The 19,023-nt window shown below is 39.7% G+C and overlaps 1 protein-coding gene across 3 annotated transcripts in view; it reads right to left on the bottom strand.

Annotated features, from left to right (window-relative positions):
- The window catches only part of LOC127436428 (epidermal growth factor receptor kinase substrate 8-like), a 66,797-nt gene that overhangs the window by 43,948 nt on the left and 3,826 nt on the right, over nt 1-19,023 (bottom strand). The window lies entirely within an intron of this gene.

The raw sequence follows: 19,023 nt of genomic DNA, 5'->3' as shown, positions 1-19,023 counted from the left end.
TAAAAGGCCACAAACACACACTACTATGTTTTTGCTGACTGTACATCCATTCGGTAGGACTGGGCGATACATTGAATACCCATGATATAATCGCGATGATTTTTAACAATATCGTGAATAGGGGGTCTGGGTATCTCAGCGAGTATTGACGCTGACTATCACACCTGGAGTCGTGAGTTTGAATCCAGGGCGTGCTGAGTGACTCCAGCCAGGTCTCCTTAAGCAACCAAATTGGCCCGGTTGCTAGGGAGGGTAGAGTCACATGGGGTAACCTCCTCGTGGTCGCTATAATGTGGTTCTTGCTCTCGGTGGGGTGTGTGGTGAGTTGTGCGTGGATGCTGCGGAGAATAGTGCGAAGCCTCCACACGCGCTACGTCTCCACGGTAACGCGCTCAACAAGACACGTGATAAGATGCAACTGAGATTCGTCCTCCGCCACCCGGATTGAGGCGAGTCACTACGCCACCACGAGGACTTAGAGCGCATTGGGAATTGGGCATTCCAAATTGGGGAGAAAAAAAACCAATATCGTGAAAATCGCGAAGATTTTAACGAGCCGTTTATTTGGCCATTAAGTTTCACAGAGTGTATCAGTAGACTAATTTTATGATCCTTTAGGGCTGCATAATTAATCAAAATATCACCAAAATGGAGATATGATCATATGTGATTATTAAACTGCCAAAGGCGATTAAAGACAGATAAACATGGTCTGTGTGCACTTCAGAACGAACCGGTGACGCACGGATCCGTGCACACGCGGGGGCTCGTGATTGTAGCACAGTTCACCTGTATTGTGAAGTACTGCAGGTTCAAGCATTCAAGAAATTCCAAACATTAGTAAAGTCATTATACAAATCTACAAACACGGAACAGTAAAGGAGAGTTTGATGCGAAACTCGTAACAGTCAAACAAACACTGCACTTCCTGTTTCATAATAAAAGCTCCTGGTGAAAGTGAAATAAACACGATTGAACTTGCACTGTCAAAATAAAAACCCCAGTTCAGGGTGAAGTAAAAAGGACAAAAATATATACATTTATCTTTAACAGATCTTATCCTGAATATAATAATAATAATTCAGTATTATAATAATAAACTTGACTGGGTTCCACAGTAATAATTTAGTATGATGAAATGTAAATCTGGGTAGGGTCGCACCAGCTGTGTGTAAGTTCTCACGTAAATTGGAACGTAAAGTTAGTAACTACTAGTTAGTTTGTAACTAAGTCAGTGTTTAATTTGGTTCCTGTAACCTGTTCTTAAGGCAAGACTTAACTAGTAGGTCGTAAGCTCTCCGTAAAGTCGCATAATATGACGTTTACCTTAACTGATCCAATAAGCAGCGTTCATATTTATACACAGACGTATTAAATAGCCATGAAAATCAATTTGATTTTGTTAGTTGATGTTCAAACATTATTTGCCAGCTGTAATAAATTATATCCCCATTAAAATACTATACGTAATAAAAGTAGATTTAATAAATAATATATTTGCCCTGTGTAAATAATAATATATAGGAACTGTATCTAAAATAAATAAGGGCTGATAAATAAATACTAATACAACAGACATTTATTCATTTTAATATCATATATATATATTTTGAATGTGCTGAAACTTGACACCGGGCGACGCACCCTGAAAACTGCACCGTTATGCAGCCTCTTAAAGGTACATTTTTTCTCTCTCTCGTAAATGTAAACGAGTGTAAATGTCAACATCATAATGTATGTCGAAATGGTGAGCTCTCTGATGTCATTAAATATCAGTCTGCTTTTTTATTCCATCTGTTACTCCTGGTCGGAGTCTTCCATAAATATTTCGTTTATACGTAGGGTTATATCCTACCTAAGTTTAATGGTGCAACCCTCAAATACATATTAGTGCGTAAATGGGCACTAAGTCACAATTTACGCCACAACTAGACTAAGTTGTAACGTACGTATAGCTGGTGCAACCGACCCCTGGTTTCCAAAAAATACGTGAAGTAGTTTTTGCACACCGTGTTCATTCACAAAGAAAAATGTTATAGTATGATCAAATATATGAAGGTAAATAAGATTTTTATTAAGCTTCCACATATCATTGTATGTTACATATAAGCATAAACGTGCAAATCAATGAAAATGATTGTTTTACTCTCCCTTGTGATAATTTAGTGAATAACTGAGGGAAACATGGCTTCATCATTTAAAAAAAATTTAAAATTCTCTCCAATCTGGAATGCCCAATTCCCAATGCGCTCTAAGTCCTCGTGGCGGCGTAGTGACTCGCCTCAATCCGGGTGGCGGAGGACGAATATCAGTTGCATCTTATCACGTGGCTTGTTGAGTGCGTTACCGTGGAGACGTAGCACATGTGAAGGCTTCACGCTATTCTCCGCGGCATCCACGCACATCACACCACACGCCCCACCGAGAGCGAGAACCACATTATAGCGACCACGAGGAGGTTACCCCATGTGACTCTACTCTCCCTAGCAACCGGGCCAATTTGGTTGCTTAGGAGACCTGGCTGGAGTCACTCAGCACACCCTGGATTCAAACTCGCGACTCCAGGGGTGATAGTCAGTGTCAATACTCGCTGAGATACCCAGGCCCCGCCTTCATCATTTTTAAATAGATTTTTATTTAATACCTTTGAAATATTAATTCTACTTGCTACAGTGGCTGTTTAGAAATGATGGTTCCTCTGGTTAAAAAAACACTTTTATGCTATTTCAGAGCAAAAACATAATTATTGCGACATATATCGAATATCGTCAATTTGCTGAAAAATATCGAGATACAACTTCTGAAGCCATATCGCCCAGCCTTACCATACGGTGAACATTATTCCTCTTAAACATCATCAAGAGCTTTAATCCGGTTATCTCCTGTCTGTCGGCCCGTATATATACCCACAATCCTCTGCTCTCACTGTGACATCACAGGCCTGCAGTGATCCTATTAAACCTTTATGATGAGTCCAGATACAGTCCTGAACAACATATGAAATCTAATTAAACAGCCACTAATATACTGAATGTCTGAATGAATCAAATGAACCTGACGGTTTATATCAGAGTAAGTGTTCACTGATGATTCACACACAGCAGCAGTACTGTCGTGAGTCAGTGTGTTTTACATTCTCATGTCGTATCTGTAGTGGGTTTGTGAAGAGAAGCATGAAACTTCTCTGTGTGGAGTTCATTTACAATCTGCTCACAAATCCCCACAGCACACATCTATACAGAGAACACGCTGCCCGTCTCTCTCTCTCTGATGGCACAAATCATTATTTGTTTCTTCTGGTGTTTTGGAATAATCACATCTATCCTAAATCCTCATTACCTCAATGTGACTGGATGTCAAGTTTCTAAACATTAATGATGAGTAAATGTGGACGCTCATGTTGATAAATTCATCCATCTGATTGCAGAAAGTTGTTATTTGCTTTTCGTTTTGTTTTTTCAGTAAAGGCTCTTTTTAGCAAGTTTTGAGTTCTGACATTTACAGGATGTTTTCATAACACAATAAAGTCTTATTTCAAAAGATCAAGGAAAAAGTCCAACCTTGTCTCATAGAATGAACGTTACTATAACTACATTTTTACAAACTGACTTTTACGTGCCGCGTTCTGTTTCGCTGCAGTTCTCTAGAATGAACACTAGAGGCGCTACTACAACTGTGCATTTTATTCACTTTCACACAAATCATGAGTACAACAGCTGATTATGACTTTATAAACACGTATTTTTCGCTTTATCACTCAAACACTATGTTATGATATAATTTGAAAAACGACACGTTTTAATGCTTGTTTTACAAACTCGCCTATATTTACACACTCAATTCCAATGTGATAGTTTGCGCAGTAGCTCATCTGATAGAGTGTTGGGTTTTGAACTCAGAAAACCGTGTTTCGAGACCAGCCAAACACGAAAGCTGACACGTGACACGAAAGTGTCACAGACTTCAGAAAATTTACTTTTCATTTCTCATTTGCATTTTAAAACATTCTTGGTTAGGTTTAGGTGTTGGTTTAGGGTCAGGATGTCTATTTTGTTCACCTCTTGTTTGATTTTAGATCACTATTGGTTAGGATCAGGTTAAAGTTTTAAGTTAGGAGGGTGCGTTGCACCGTAGAAACCTTGCCTGATTGCGACAACATTTCACTCGCTTTTAGCGCCCCCCGCTGGACATTTCAATAGGAAACTGTAGCCAAACGTGTAATGAAGCACATAATTTCATTCTGCAAAAATGTTGCCACGGTAACGTAATGTTCATGATATCAGGCTAAATAATGCATAACTCAAAGCAACACAAAGTTTGATATTACCAGTTTGTACAAGTTAAGTGATACACTCACCAATGAGAAATGCTTTCCTCATGTCCTTGTAGTTCCTTGTGGCGTTTGTTTCATGTTAATCCAAAACTGTGTTTTTGTAACTTTAACCCCTAACCAAAACCACATCCTTAAACCTAACCATAAAGTGTAACACCTAACCCAACCCTAACCCAGGGCGTATAAACAAAAACATGATATTAATGTTAAAAGTCCTGATGTGTAATACAGAAGCGACACTTCCAGGTTCCTGAACGAGTGTTTGTGAAGCGTATGATTTGTTGATGTAGGCTATAAGTTGTACGTTTTCATAGAAATAGTATATATGAACAATATCAGTCAGGATTTAGGTCCCATCACAGTACAGAGACTGCAATTATCAGAGTTACTAATGACTTGCTCTTATCATCTGATCACAGCTGCATTTCTCTTCTAGTGCTTTTAGATCTTAGTGCTGCCTTCGACACCATAGATCACGACATTCTCTTGAATAGGCTGGAGAATTATGTTGGCATTAGTGGACTTGCATTAGCATGGTTTAGGTCCTATTTAGCAGACCGCTACCACTTTGTCTGTGTAAATGAGGAATTGTCAAATCAAACAAAAGTATGGAGTGCCACAGGGATCAGTTTTAGGGCCTCTGCTTTTCTCCTTATATATGCTTCCCTTCAGAGATATTATCAGGAATCATGGAATAAGTTTCCACTGTTATCCCGACGATACTCAACTTTATATTTCTTCTAAACCTGATGAAATTTCACAATTCTCCAAATTAGCAGAGTGTATCAATGAAATCAAAGATTGGATGGCCAGAAATTTCTTTCTACTCAATTCCGACAAAACAGAGGTACTAATTATTGGACCAAAAACCTCTAAAAATAAGATGCTAAAATATAATTTGACTCTCGATGGATGTACTGTTACATCGTCTTCAACAGCGAAGAATTTAGGTGTTATATTTGATACCAATCTGTCCTTTGAAAATCAAATTTCCAATGTTTGTAGAACAGCATTCTTCCACCTCAGAAATATTGCTAAATTACGACACATGCTCTCTGTTGCCGATGCCGAAAAACTAATTCATGCGTTCATGACCTCAAGACTAGATTATTGTAATGCATTACTGGGAGGATGTCCTGCAAGATCAATAAACTTCAATTGGTTCAAAATGCAGCTGCCAGAGTGCTGACGAGAACCAATAAATATGATCATATTAGCCCCATTTTATCATCGTTACATTGGCTTCCTGTTAAATTTCATATTCATTTAAAAATTCTGTTAACTACATACAAAGCTTTGAATGGTCTATCTCCACAGTACTTAAGTGACCTTCTGTCACACTATATTCCATCACGTTCAAAACGATCACAAAATTCTGGCCTGTTAATAGTTCCTAGAATATCAAAATCCACAAAAGGAGGTAGATCCTTTTCCTATTTGTCTCCTAAACTATGGAATAGTCTCCCTAACACTGTTCGGGATGCAGACACACTCACTCAGATTAAGTCGAGACTAAAGACTCATATATTTATTCAAGCATACACCTCATTTATCCATCAGCTCACAATTAGTCTGCTTTAGTTAGGTCTGCCAGAACCAGAAACATCCATCATGATCTATAACTCTGCATAAAATTGAATGGCATCTACAATAATATTATTCTATTTGTTTCCATGTCTCAACCCGAGGTCATCAGAACCGGTCAGATCCAGCTCCGTTTCTGCTTGGTGTCGGACTCCACTGCTACGTGTCTCTGAGTGATGATGACTAAATGCAGCCGGTGCCAGCCAGACATCACTTCAGTCTATTACGATGGACTTCAGAGGATGAACTGATGCCAACTCCAGCTGTAAGACATCGGATACTTCATCTGCCACTGCCTGAACCTTGGATTTAGGATGGACCTCACTGAACCTCACTGAAATTACCGACCGGTTGAACTGCGATGCACCTCACTGATCTCTGCCTGCATCACCTTTGTCTATTGATGGACTACACTCTTATAATGGAATACACAGACTATCAATTAATTGCCAATAAAACGCTTCATCAGTCAACTAACAAAGGACAATGCATCAGTGTGAACTTCTGCAGTTAATCCAGGATGAACTTCAAAGACATTAGTCATTAATCTTACAGTTCATACAAAATCTTTGTTTAAACACTGACCCTTAACACATTTTAAACCATGACTTCACCGCACATAAATAAGTAATATTGTCATTATATTCATGATGTTAGTCAGAGGGGAACTGGCCCCCACAGTGAGTCTGGTTTCTCTCAAGGTTATTTTTCTCCATTAATCAACATCTTATGGAGTTTTGTGTTCCTCGCCACAGTCGCCTTCAACTTGCTCACTGGGGTTATAAATACAATTATTATTGAATTATTTATCTTTATACACAATTTACAATCATATTTAATCAAACTACACAAGACATTATAGATATTACAGTTTCATTTTCTGTTAAAGCATGATTTCCTGTAAAGCTGCTTTGAAATGATGTGTGTTGTGAAAAGTGATATACAAATAAAAATGACTTGATTTATCGTACAAATTTGCCACCTTGTGCCGAATTCTCATGAGACTCATGTCTCATCTCGCAACAAACACTGCAAGGAGTAACAACTATTAGACAATCTACCAAATGAAAAAAAAAACATTCATGAAATAAAATTATTTTTCTATGATTAGAAACTTGGAAATGATATGTTGAACAAAATGAAGCGAAAAATAAATCACAGATGTTTGACAGGTATCATTCAGAACATGAATATGACACACACACACACACACACACACAGGTCTGTGTTTACATCAGAAGGTCAAGGGTAAAACACACTGTTTAATTCACTTCCTGTTTCCTCTCTGTTCTGAACCACCCAGACAGAAATGACTGACATGAACAAAAAAAGTTACATTTATTAAAATATGAAACATGAAACACTCTTCAGAAAAACATCAAACCAATAATACTGTCTCTATCACATGATCACTAATGCTGCTCAAACGCCTGTGGAAATGAACACACACACACACAGAGCAAGAGCCTGATCACATGAGCTACATCACCAGGGTAACCAGCAAACTGGAAGTTCACAGACAGCTCAGGAATATTTTCCAGTGGCTGTAGGAGAGAGAGAGACAGACCCTGTGTTGAAGGATCATGGGAGAGATGCCGTTATCCTCAAAGATCAAAACAACGTACATTAATAGTTTAGTGTCTCTGAATCACATGTTAGTTATCTATAAACTACAGATCTCAGTGACCTCATACAGCAGCATTATTACAGTCCATTAATGAATCTGTAACGTCCAGAATTAACAGGATAAAGAAAATCAGCTGCCACAATTAACCTATCGTGAAAATGGTCAATTACTCATATTGCATTAAAAAATGCAAGTATATAGCATGCAGATGCCCCAACAAAATAAGTATTTTAATGTCATTCTATTATTTGAAATTAGTCACGAATTACAATATCAATTTAAATAATTGACAATTAGGACTTTTGTCACAATCATGCAACACTCATTTAGTCCGATCACACTGCTGCTTTCACTCAAAACACGTAACGATTATTCATAAACTCAACCTACAGCTGGAGCTCATGCGACTGACCGCAGACTGATCTAACAGGACATTAATCAAAGACATACATCATTACTTTTGAATGGCCGTCAATGGAGAATGATGCTTGTGCCCTCATAATTGTGTAGTTACAGAATCCACCAGCAGAAGCTAACTGGATCATGTTAACCAGTAAAACACTGTCTGATGAGAGAGAAACAAGAGCAGGTGGAACCAGAACCATCTTGACCTCCGTGACCTTCAAGGACCTGATCTGATTAGACCACACCCACTGTCAGAGGTCACACCTCACACACACTGCACAACACACATCTCACAGTGTGTTGTGTTTGTCATGACTGGACGCAATCACACATGTGCAGGAGACTGAAGAGATGATGTCACTGTATCAACAACATTCAGTCACATCAGCACATCAACATCATATGATCATTTTATTTCTTCTCTTTATTCTTCTCCATATTTTATGATTGTGGAGATCTATTAACTTTTGGCTTGTGCTTGAGCTCATTTATTGTCCGTTTTACTGGAACCATATTATGTAAAATAGAGGGATGTGCACGAATAACTGATTAATCAAGTACTCGTTCAGCTTAAAGGGACAGTTCACCCAAAAATGAAGATTCTCTCATCATTTATTCACCCTCATGCCATCCCAGATGTGTATGACTTTCTTTCTTCTGCAGAACACAAATGAAGATTTTTAGAAGAATATTTCAGCTCTGTAGGTCCATACAATGCAAGTGAATGGTGACCAGAACTTTGAAGCTCCAAAAAGCACATAAAGGCAGCATAAAAGTAATATACAACTGAGAGACATCATGCAGAATTTTTAATCAAGTCAAGTCCTTTTCTAATTGATTTCAAATGTTTATTTGTTGCCAAAGTACTGATTTCAAATCCCAGATGTGTATGACTTACTTTCTTCTGCAGAACACAAATGAAGATATTTAGAAGAATATTTCAGCTCTGTAGGTCCATACAATGATGGGGTGCTCCGATACCAACATTTTGGCTTCAGTACAATACCAGCCCAGGTACTCAGGTATTGATTTATGCTGCCTTTATGTGCTTTTTGGAGCTTCAAAGTTCTGGTCACCATTCACTTGCATTGTATGGACCTACAGAGCTGAAATATTCTTCTAAAAATCTTCATTTGTGTTCTGCAGAAGAAAGAAAGTCATACACATCTGGGATGGCATGAGGGTGAGTAAATGATGAGAGAATCTTACATTTTTGGGTGCACTATTCATTTAATTATTCAACTAGTAAAAACACTACTCGAATAATGCAATTTGATTTTCCTTTATGCATTTACCCATGAGCAACAACAAAACTGATCTACAGTAAATCTTGCCATTCCAACTTGTAGTGCTGTAGATGCATGAAACTTCTGTCAATATTTGAAGTGTTTGTTTCACTTCAGAGAACATGGAAATGTATGTTCCTGTGTAAGTGCAAATAATATTTGTCATTTTTTAATCTAGATGTTGTTGTTTATGCATAGTGCCAATTTTTCACAAGAAAACAGGTTCAAAGGTTGAAGGTGGAATTTAAATTCTTATTTGAAGTAATCGATTATTACTCATTTTTTGTGTGTTAGAGTACTTGACTACAAAATCACTCAAAATGCTCATCCCTGGTAGAATCCTAATAAAAATACTCAATAAACCCTAAAAGAAAATTTGGAGCATTTATAGAATAAAATTGTGGACGTACCCAAATGGAAGTCCTGTCATACTTTAATCATGAAGTAAACACATACACACAGCTCTGGGTGTCTACTATTGTTTAAACAGAACTGTGATCACTAATTAACCAATGACTTGACCAACCGACACTGAAACAGTGTTTGATCATTGACAGCTCTTGTCAGATCTCTCTAACATTACAGAGATCCTGCGGGAACACGGAACTGCGGATCAAACGTGTCAAGAGTTATTACACAGGATGAGATCCCATTCTCACTGTGTTTGTGTGTGTGTGAGAGAGAGTGTGTGTGTGTGTGTGTGTGTGTGTGTGTGAGTGTGTTCAATATAACAGGAACAATAGAATAACAAGCAGGAAACAGTTGTGATTGTAAAGACAGAACACAGGGCACATTTATAGCAAACACAACACATATTTATACATCACAAGATACACTGACCGACTAACCATTCCCCATTTCAAATACACTGCCTAAACTAACTGAACCATACAGTGAATACTGATTTTATATATATATATATTTATATATTACACACACACACACACACACACACACACACGTTTGTGCTCCAGCCATGAATGATCCCTTAAATCATGTGTGTTGTCGAGGAGAGCTAACAGATCACACTTACCATTTACACCTGAAAAACCCCCGTACACCTACATTAAAGGAGAGACTCTACTCAAATCTAGAGGGCAGAATATTACGGTGACTCTTTTCACTTCAGTTAGTAAACAACCACCCAGCAACCACCCTGAACACCCTAGCAACCACATTAAAATGGCCTGGCAACACCCCACAAGACTGGAACTTTATGGCAGTAAATATTTCAGTGGGCAAGCACCACTCACATCTTCTTCAGATCATATACAAATCTGGTTTGCTTTGTCATCAGTGAGTTGAGAGAGAACTGTATGATGAGCACTAATAAAGCCCGGTGCACACTGTATGATTTTGGCCACCATTCTGCCGTCTGAGACAGAATGGCTATGATTCGGGAATCCTAAAGGATTTCTGTCGTCGTAAGGCAAAATCAGCAATCTTACAGCGGTCAGTGTGACATGTTCATCGACGGCCGATTAATACTCTTCGCAGTGATCTTTAGCCTCAGACAAAGTTCTGGAAGTGTCATAAATTTAGCATCGTAGTCGTATAGTGTGACTGCCATTACGACGGTCAGATTAGAAAGTCCGCTCCTCTCTCGCACCCCAATTCACTTGGAAAGAAACCTGCTCCACGTCTGCACCATAGCAACATTTGTGCCCAGTTATCACTCTACTCAAGCTCTTTCAGTGCTTTTTCTTCTTTTCATTTTACATAAAAAGTTTCAATAAATGAGCAGAAAATACTTGGAGACACTTCAGCAATATGAAAGCATTATCCAATGAATTAGATACAGATCTTACAAAACGAAAATAAATAAAATGCTCCTCCGGGCAAATCTCACCTTTTCGCTTCTATTCCACAACGCTCACGTTCACTGATTGGGATGATTGGGACCACAGTTGGCTATGATGTGTATCGTACAGTCTGACATAGTGTCGCACAGTGTGCCATGGCAATCTCAATGCGTTCATATCGTATGGTCTGACAAGCAACAAACTTAAAGGACTGTAATCCTACAGTGTATAGCAGGATTAAGATGAGTCTCATTATCAAGATTATCATATTTCATTCACTCACTATCTGACCACGAGGGATACTTTGAACAAACTTGTTTACATTGAGATTTCATTTTCATGAGTTGATAAGATTTCCAAATTGAACAACAGAAGTTCACAAGAGCCAAAAGAGACGCTTCCTGTCTGTAATGAAAAACTGTCACACAAAATAAACTTTCCAACTTTAAGAACACAAAATAAGCTCAATGTGATCAACATCAGACTGATGGATTTAAACACCGTCATGTGTTGAACTGTCAATGTAACCCAGATACTTTCACTGTGAATGGCCGGTCGTGTGCAGGAAGTAAAAGAAACTGAAGTTATTGTGCTCTCTGGTCACAGCTGTGCTATGAATAGATGACAATAAAGCAGGTTATGACTGTAGATATGCAGGAGGAAACTCGCTCAATGGAAGAAGCAGACTGATTCTCCATGTTCAGATTCACAAACATGCAGGACAAACAGCAGAAGTATATGTGACGATCACTCGCTATCACACACACATTGGAAAAACAACAGATTTCACTATAACGCCAGACGTTAAAAAAATGAGGCCTTTGAACTTCTAGAATTCTTCAAACACATGAGCGCATGGAAACTCAATTACATCAAACAAACAACTTTCAGAAACGGCTCTGATGAGTTAATGTCAATGTAATGGCAGAAGAGGTAGGGTATGTTGGATAAATATAAATAGACTAAGCTGTGTGCTGCACATAATTATTGCTCAATGGGGCAGTTTTAACTGTTCATGAGATGGATAGTCTGAGGGGAAAAAACTGTTCCTGTGCCTGACGGTTCTGGTGCTCAGAGCTCTGAAATTTCGGCCAGAAGGCAACAGTTCAAAATGGTAATGGGCAGGGTGAGTGGGGTCCAGAGTGATTTTTCCAGCCTTTTTCCTCACTCTGGAAGTGTATAGTTCTTGAAGGGGGAATCAGGGGGCAACCAATAATCCTCTCACCAGTCCGAACTGTCCTTTGTAGTCTTATGATGTCCGATTCCATAGCTGAATCAAACCAGACAGTTATTGAAGTGCAGAGGACAGACTCAATGACTGCTGAGTAGAACTGTATCAGCAGCACCTGTGGCAGGTTGAACTTCCTCAGCTGGTGAAGGAAGTTCAACCTCTGCTGGGCCTTTTTCACAATGGAGTCAATGTGTGTCTCCCACTTCAGGTCCTGTGAGATGGTAGTGCCCAGGGAGTGGTTTAAGTTAGTCTGGAAAATATCTGGGATGATGGTGTTGAAAGCCGAACTGAAGTCCACAAAAAGGATCCTTGCATATGTCTGAAGGATCTAGAAAGGGTCCAGTGATGTCCTTCAGGTGGGTCAACACCAGTCTCTCAAATGACTTCATGATTACAGACAGAGCGATGGGTCTGTAGTCATTAAGTCCTGTGATTTTGGGTTTCTTTGGGACAGGGATGATGGTGGAGTGTTTGAAGCAGCAGGGAACTTTACACTGATCCAGTGATCTGTTGAAGATCTGTGTGAAGATGGAGGCCAGCTGGTTAGCACAGGATTTTAGACAAGTGGGTGAAGTCTGGGCCCTGTGCTTTCCTTGTCTTTTGTTTCCAGAAGGCCTTTCCACACTGATACAGTGTCATAAGCTGAAAACTTGTTTTTCAGCTTCTCAGAGTATCTTCTTTTAGCCACTCTAATCCCTTTTGTCAGTTTGTTTCTGGCCTGATTGTACAAGATTTTATCTACAGGTTTAGCTGATTTAAGTATCTGCCTGTAGGTTAGAAGAAGATGAACCAGACAGTGATCAGAGAGTCCCAAAGCTGCTCTAGGGACAGAGCGATATGCATCCTTTAATGTTGAATAGCAGTGATCCAGTATATTTCTGTCTCTGGTGGGACATGTAATGTGCTGTCTGTATTTTGGCAGTTCACGGATGAGGTTGGCTTTGTTAATATCACTGAGAATAATAATAAATGAGTCCAGGTATTGTTGTTCTATGTCTGTGATCTGATCAGCCCTCACCTGAATAAAAGAGGAAAACTCTCACGGCGAGTAGAAAGGCTTTCAGTTGATAAAGAGCGCTTCCAAATTAGGACAGCTCATCTTCTTTAACATTGTTACATCTGTACACCAACTTACACTGATGTAAAAGCATGTTCCAGAGCCTCTCGTTTTCCCCGTTAACTCCGCATGTGATCCGCTCTGAACAGCCGAAAGCCCGGCAGATGTAACGCGCTGTCCGGAATGGCTTCACTCAGCCAGGTTTCTGTGAAGCACAAGACAGCAGAGTTTGAAAAGTCCTTGTTTGCTCGGGTGAGATGTAGTTCGTTGAATTGCGAATGAAGAATATCGCTAGATGTATACTCGGCAGCGCTGTTCGAAAGCCACGTTGACGGAGCCTGACCAGCACACCATCTCTTAAACAACACAGCTGCACCTCTGACTAAAATGTCTAGCAAAATGTCCGAATAGTCAAAAACTGGGAAAAGATTGTATGGTATGTGCTGCCGAATGTTCAGCAGTTCGTCCCTTGTAAAACTGATTGGAAAAAAAAATGACTAAACACAGGACAAACAAAACAAAAACAACAAAAGAATTGGGAGAGGGGGCCTGGGTAGCTCAGCAAGTATTGGTGCTGACTATCACCCCTGGAGTCGTGAATTCAAATCCAGGATGTGTTGAGTGACTCCAGCCAGGTCTCCTAAGCAACCAAATTGGCCCGGTTGCTAGGGAGGGTAGAGTCACATGGGGTAACCTCCTCATGGTCATGATTAGTGGTTCTCGCTCTTGGTGGGGCATTTGGTAAGTTGTGCGTCGATCGTGGAGAGATTGGACGACGTGACACCATGCGAGAAGCAGACGTGTGAAACACGAGCTCTGCGCACTTTGCTGTTTTTTTTAATCATTTTCATGTTATAACCAGTGAGATTCGATACACCCAGTTACATATTTGTTCTTTGAGGTAAACATGGCAAAGAAGTCAAAATCCTCTGGCTCTGGAGACATTAAAAGACACTTACGTGCTCAAGATGAAACCTCTGGTGGCCCTGCGAGCCGGGGACTCGATTTGGATGGCACGTCGGGAGATGAATCAATTCTGGCCAAATTTCTGAGATCATCCGATAAAGATCTCGTGTTGCACGAGGCAAGGAAAGCTTTCTTGGAAGAACCACAATGTTTTCTTGTTCCCGGACTTTGCGACTGCGATAGAGAGAAATGCAACCGGTTCAAGGAATGTAAGAAACTCTTACATCAACAGAAGATCACTTTTGCACTGATGTTTCTAGCCAAACTGAGAATAGAAACGAGGGATGGTCGCAGGGTATTTACGTGTCCAAAGCAAGCACTGTCTTTTATAAAAACAATGGATGAGTAAGCCATTTGGGGTTTTTCATGTAGCTCCAGAGTGGATTAACCCACTGTACTTACTCTGGCTGACCGAGGAAGCTGGGCACCATTTTTGTTTCTTTTTGCGTTGGCTCCGCCTAGCGGCTGGAGTTTGTTTTGTGGCATGACTCCTTCAAGAAACTTTTGCATGAACGGACGATCACTTTTACACTGAAGTTCCCAGCCAGATTGAGAATGGATACTAAGAATGACTGCAAAATATCTTCATGCCTACACAAAAGGATGTCTTTTATAAAATTTGTGCAGAAGCACTGGTCTTGAGCATTCCAATGGCAAAGTTGTCCCTGGGTTTCTCGCATGCGTACATGGACTCTTTGAGTTTAGAGGGATTGACGCCAGTTGGCACTGTCGTGCGTGGGGTTAATGCGCACGTTTTTCTTTTTTCTGTTTGTTTTGTTCGGGGGGGAAGTTCGGGGTTTGATTGTTGCATTAATGGGGAATGTGGTCTGTATAATCTTGTTTTTGATGTTATGTCAAATGTTAGTATAAGTGGGTTATCTCTCTCCACATAGAATGTCAATGGGTTAGGGCACTCCATAAAAAGAAGCAAAGTTATTTCTTTTCTTAAGTGTAAAAAAATATGATATAGTGTTTCTTCAAGAAATGCATCTTTCCCTCCAGGAAGCTGAAAAAATTGGGAAGATATGGGATAGACATGTTTTCTTTAGTGCTGGCTCAAGTAAGAGCAGGGAAGTCATTACATTGATAAGTAAACATCTACAATTCAAGTTTCTCAAACAGATTAAAGATAAAATAGGAAGAGTCATTGTTTTAGCAGAAATTCAGGGCAAAGGTTGATTTTGGCTAATATTTATGCACCTAACGCTGATGATCAGGGATTTTTTACAGATCTTTTTACAGATCCGCTGGCACCCCTCATGATATAATACTGGTAGGAGACTTTAATCTTTTGATGGACTCAGTCCTTGATCATAGTGAAGCAAAAGTGTGTAAGCCCCCTAGAGCAACACTGATGCTTCACAGGATGTGTAAAAATCTTGGTCTTACGGATATTTGGAGACTTTTGAACCCATCAGGTAGGGACTATACATTTTTTTCATCAGTCCATAAGATTTATTCAAGAATAGATTTTTTTATATATATATATGTCCCTCATTTCATCTGTTGTTGATTGCTCATTTGGAAACATCTTAGTTTCAGATCATGCCCTGGTGAGTTTAGAGATGTTGCCACATACGGAGAAAAATAAATCAAAGCGCCAGCTGTAATGTCTCCCTTTTGCAAAATCCTGATTTCCAACAAATGTTAAAGACTGAAATCAATGTTTATATGGAGACCAACTGGTCCTCGGTATCCTCTGTGGGTGTGGCTTGGGAGGCACTTAAGGTGGTTCTTAGGGGTCGGATCATACAGTATGCCTCATTCACCAAAAAATCCAAAGTATGAGAACTCGTGGAGTTGGAAGAGAATATTAAAAGTGCCGAGGCAGAGCTGAAGCACCGAATGTCGTCTAATAGCCTCAGAGAATTGACCCGTTTGAAATACAGATATAATACTATTTTGTCGTGGAAAGTGGAGTTTTGGTTATTCAGGGCAAGACAGTCGGGACTTTGAGTCGGGAGACAAAGCAGGTAAGCTTTTGGCTAGATATATAAAAGCAGAGAGATTCTTTTTCTATCATTCCCTCAGTGAAATCTTCTGGTAGTGAAATTTTTACCTTGGCCATTGATATTAATAATGCTCTTAAAGAATTCTATCTTGATCTCTATAGTTCCATGTCTTCATCTACTGATGAAGATATTAGAAACTTTGTGGAACCATTAGAACTCCTTAAATTGACAACTGAGCAAAAAAATTCTCTTGATTCCGAGATAACCTTGGAGGAGCTTGATGAGGTAGTTAAGGCCCTGCCTACTGGCAAGGCTCCGGGGCCAGATGGCTTTGCCACGGAATTTTTTAGATCTTATACTACAGAACTGGCTCCACTTTTGTTAGAAGTTTATACAGAATCATTAAAGAATGGAAAGCTTCCGCCAACCATGACACAAGCCCGGATCAGTCTGATTCTTCAAAAGGACAAAGATCCAAATGAGGGTAAAAGTTACCATCCACTTTCTCTGATCCAGCTAGATGTAACAGTGATCTTTTGTACATTTTGTAAGAGATTATTTTATAACAGCCTATAATAATGAATAGATGATACACTGGAACAACAAGACGCAATTCAGCAGCCAAAGACGTTTGTCAGACATGTTATTATATATACACAGTTATGCACGTCATTGCCCCTCGAGTAGACAAAATGACCAAAATGCCCATCCGTAATATGTATACTGTATATATTGAGTATAGGGTTAAGTTCTCAGGAAAAAGTTTCTTGAAGGCAGAGAGGGAATGTGCTTCACGGATGGAGTTGGGAAGGTCGTTCCACCATCGAGGAACGTTATAATGGCATAAAATTATTAATATCGAGATATACGATTTTGGTCATATCGCCAACCCCTAATATTGTTCTTTTGAGTGATGAGGCTAATCCACCCACTACTGTCTTGAAAGAATCAAACAGAACAGAAAAATTTAAGAATACAGCATTAATTTAAATAGTCATTTGTAACAAATTTCTTTACTGACATTCTTGTTCAATTTGATGCTTTGTGCTATTAAACTTTTGTACAGTAGTGTATTTGACTGGCTTCTGTACTGCAGATTGAAGGTTTAATCAGCCAATCCAAACAAACAACAGAGATTCACACGCTAACATCCACAGCAGATGTTCTACAGAGACTCAAACCTCCAAACAAACTCTAAATAACACACGGCTGCTGTTCTCTAGTGAATACCGACAGTTCTCAGCTGCCAAACACTGCAATGACTCCTGAAAAATCAGATTCTCTCAGAGCACAGGAAGTGTCAAGCAGTGGTGACTCGTGATAACTTCACAATGACAGTCAGTCTTCTGCTCATCCTAAAGCACTTACCAACATTTCTGGAGAACTTCTATTGGTCAATATGCATCACAGAACACAATTCACATTAAAGTGTCACCAAAGCAAACGCATGCGTCTTCACAGCGAGGACAGCAGATCTCTGAACTGCAAGGAAAGTTGTGGCAAAGCCTTGCCTGAAAGTTTAAACAGTTTAAAAACACTGAGATAGACAGACAGATTCTGACATTACGTCAACAGAAGTCTATGGGATATTTGATCATCCACTACACTAAAACGTAAGACCAAACGATTAGAAAAGATAAAGCGTAATTAACCAGAACAGTCTGAAGGTCTGTGCCGAGTTTGAAAGATTGAAAGCTACAGCAAGAAACCTTAACCAACTTTGCACAATAAAATCTCTCAGGCTTTTGGCCTTTGGACTCTGAGATTCCCAGATGAGGAAAGCTCAGGTGCAGCTGTGCCCTCGTGTTAAACACCGAAACACACGTCTGTTTCTGAACTGACCAGCACTGTGTTAACCATTACAATACTGCCGGACCACAGGAGAATGCCACAGGTGAATGAAATTAATAGAAACATGGAGAGATTGTGTAACATGAATCCATATTTAACCTCGAGGCACTGGGACCTGCTCCATTCACAACACCAATTACTGGAACTCACTGGAGACCCCATCAAAAGCTCCTATTAATAAGTGTTAACCATTTACTACCCAAAAGAGAACAACTCCTCATTCATGTTTCGAAGAATACGCCACAACTTACATGGAAATTTAGAGCTCGGGTTTCAAAAGACACTTGATCACTGTATTTTGTACAAAAACAGCCATTTGTAACCCTAATAGGGATGTGCAAAACTATTAATTTTCATAATGGACAAGTTGATCAGTCGTTTTAGTCAACTAGTCAGTGTTAGACATTAGACTCCGATATGTTCACGTGACCCCAGTCACACACGTTTCAGAAGGATATACGGACGCTAAGCTCAGCACTTCAACACTGTCACTAACAGATATTTAACTAAAATATAGGCTAAATAACTTTTGGAATGCCCAATTCCCACTACTTAGTAGGTCCTCGATGACGTGGTTACTCACCTCAATCCGGGTGGTGGAGGACAAGTCTCAGTTGCCTCCACTTCTGAGACCGTCAATCCGCGCATCTTATCACGTGACTCGTTGTGCATGACAGTAATCAGGTCTGGGTGTGTCTAGTCCAGCTGAACCCCATTATTCCCATGAACCATCATCCCCGTCCCAAAGAAACCCAAAATCACAGGACTTAATGGACTACAGACCCATCGCTCTTATGTCTGTGGTCATGAAGTCATTTGAGACACTGGTGTTGGTCCACCTGAAGGACATCACTGGACCCTTTCTAGATCCCCTTCAGTTTGCTTATCGAGCAAACAGTTCTGTGGATGACTGCACCGCCAAGGACCCC

This window comes from Myxocyprinus asiaticus, chromosome 47 (assembly GCF_019703515.2).
Source record: "Myxocyprinus asiaticus isolate MX2 ecotype Aquarium Trade chromosome 47, UBuf_Myxa_2, whole genome shotgun sequence".
In the NCBI taxonomy this organism is placed as follows: domain Eukaryota; kingdom Metazoa; phylum Chordata; class Actinopteri; order Cypriniformes; family Catostomidae; genus Myxocyprinus; species Myxocyprinus asiaticus.
The sequence above is the reverse complement of the archived record's forward strand: the minus strand, read 5'-3'. Positions and strand labels throughout refer to the sequence as shown.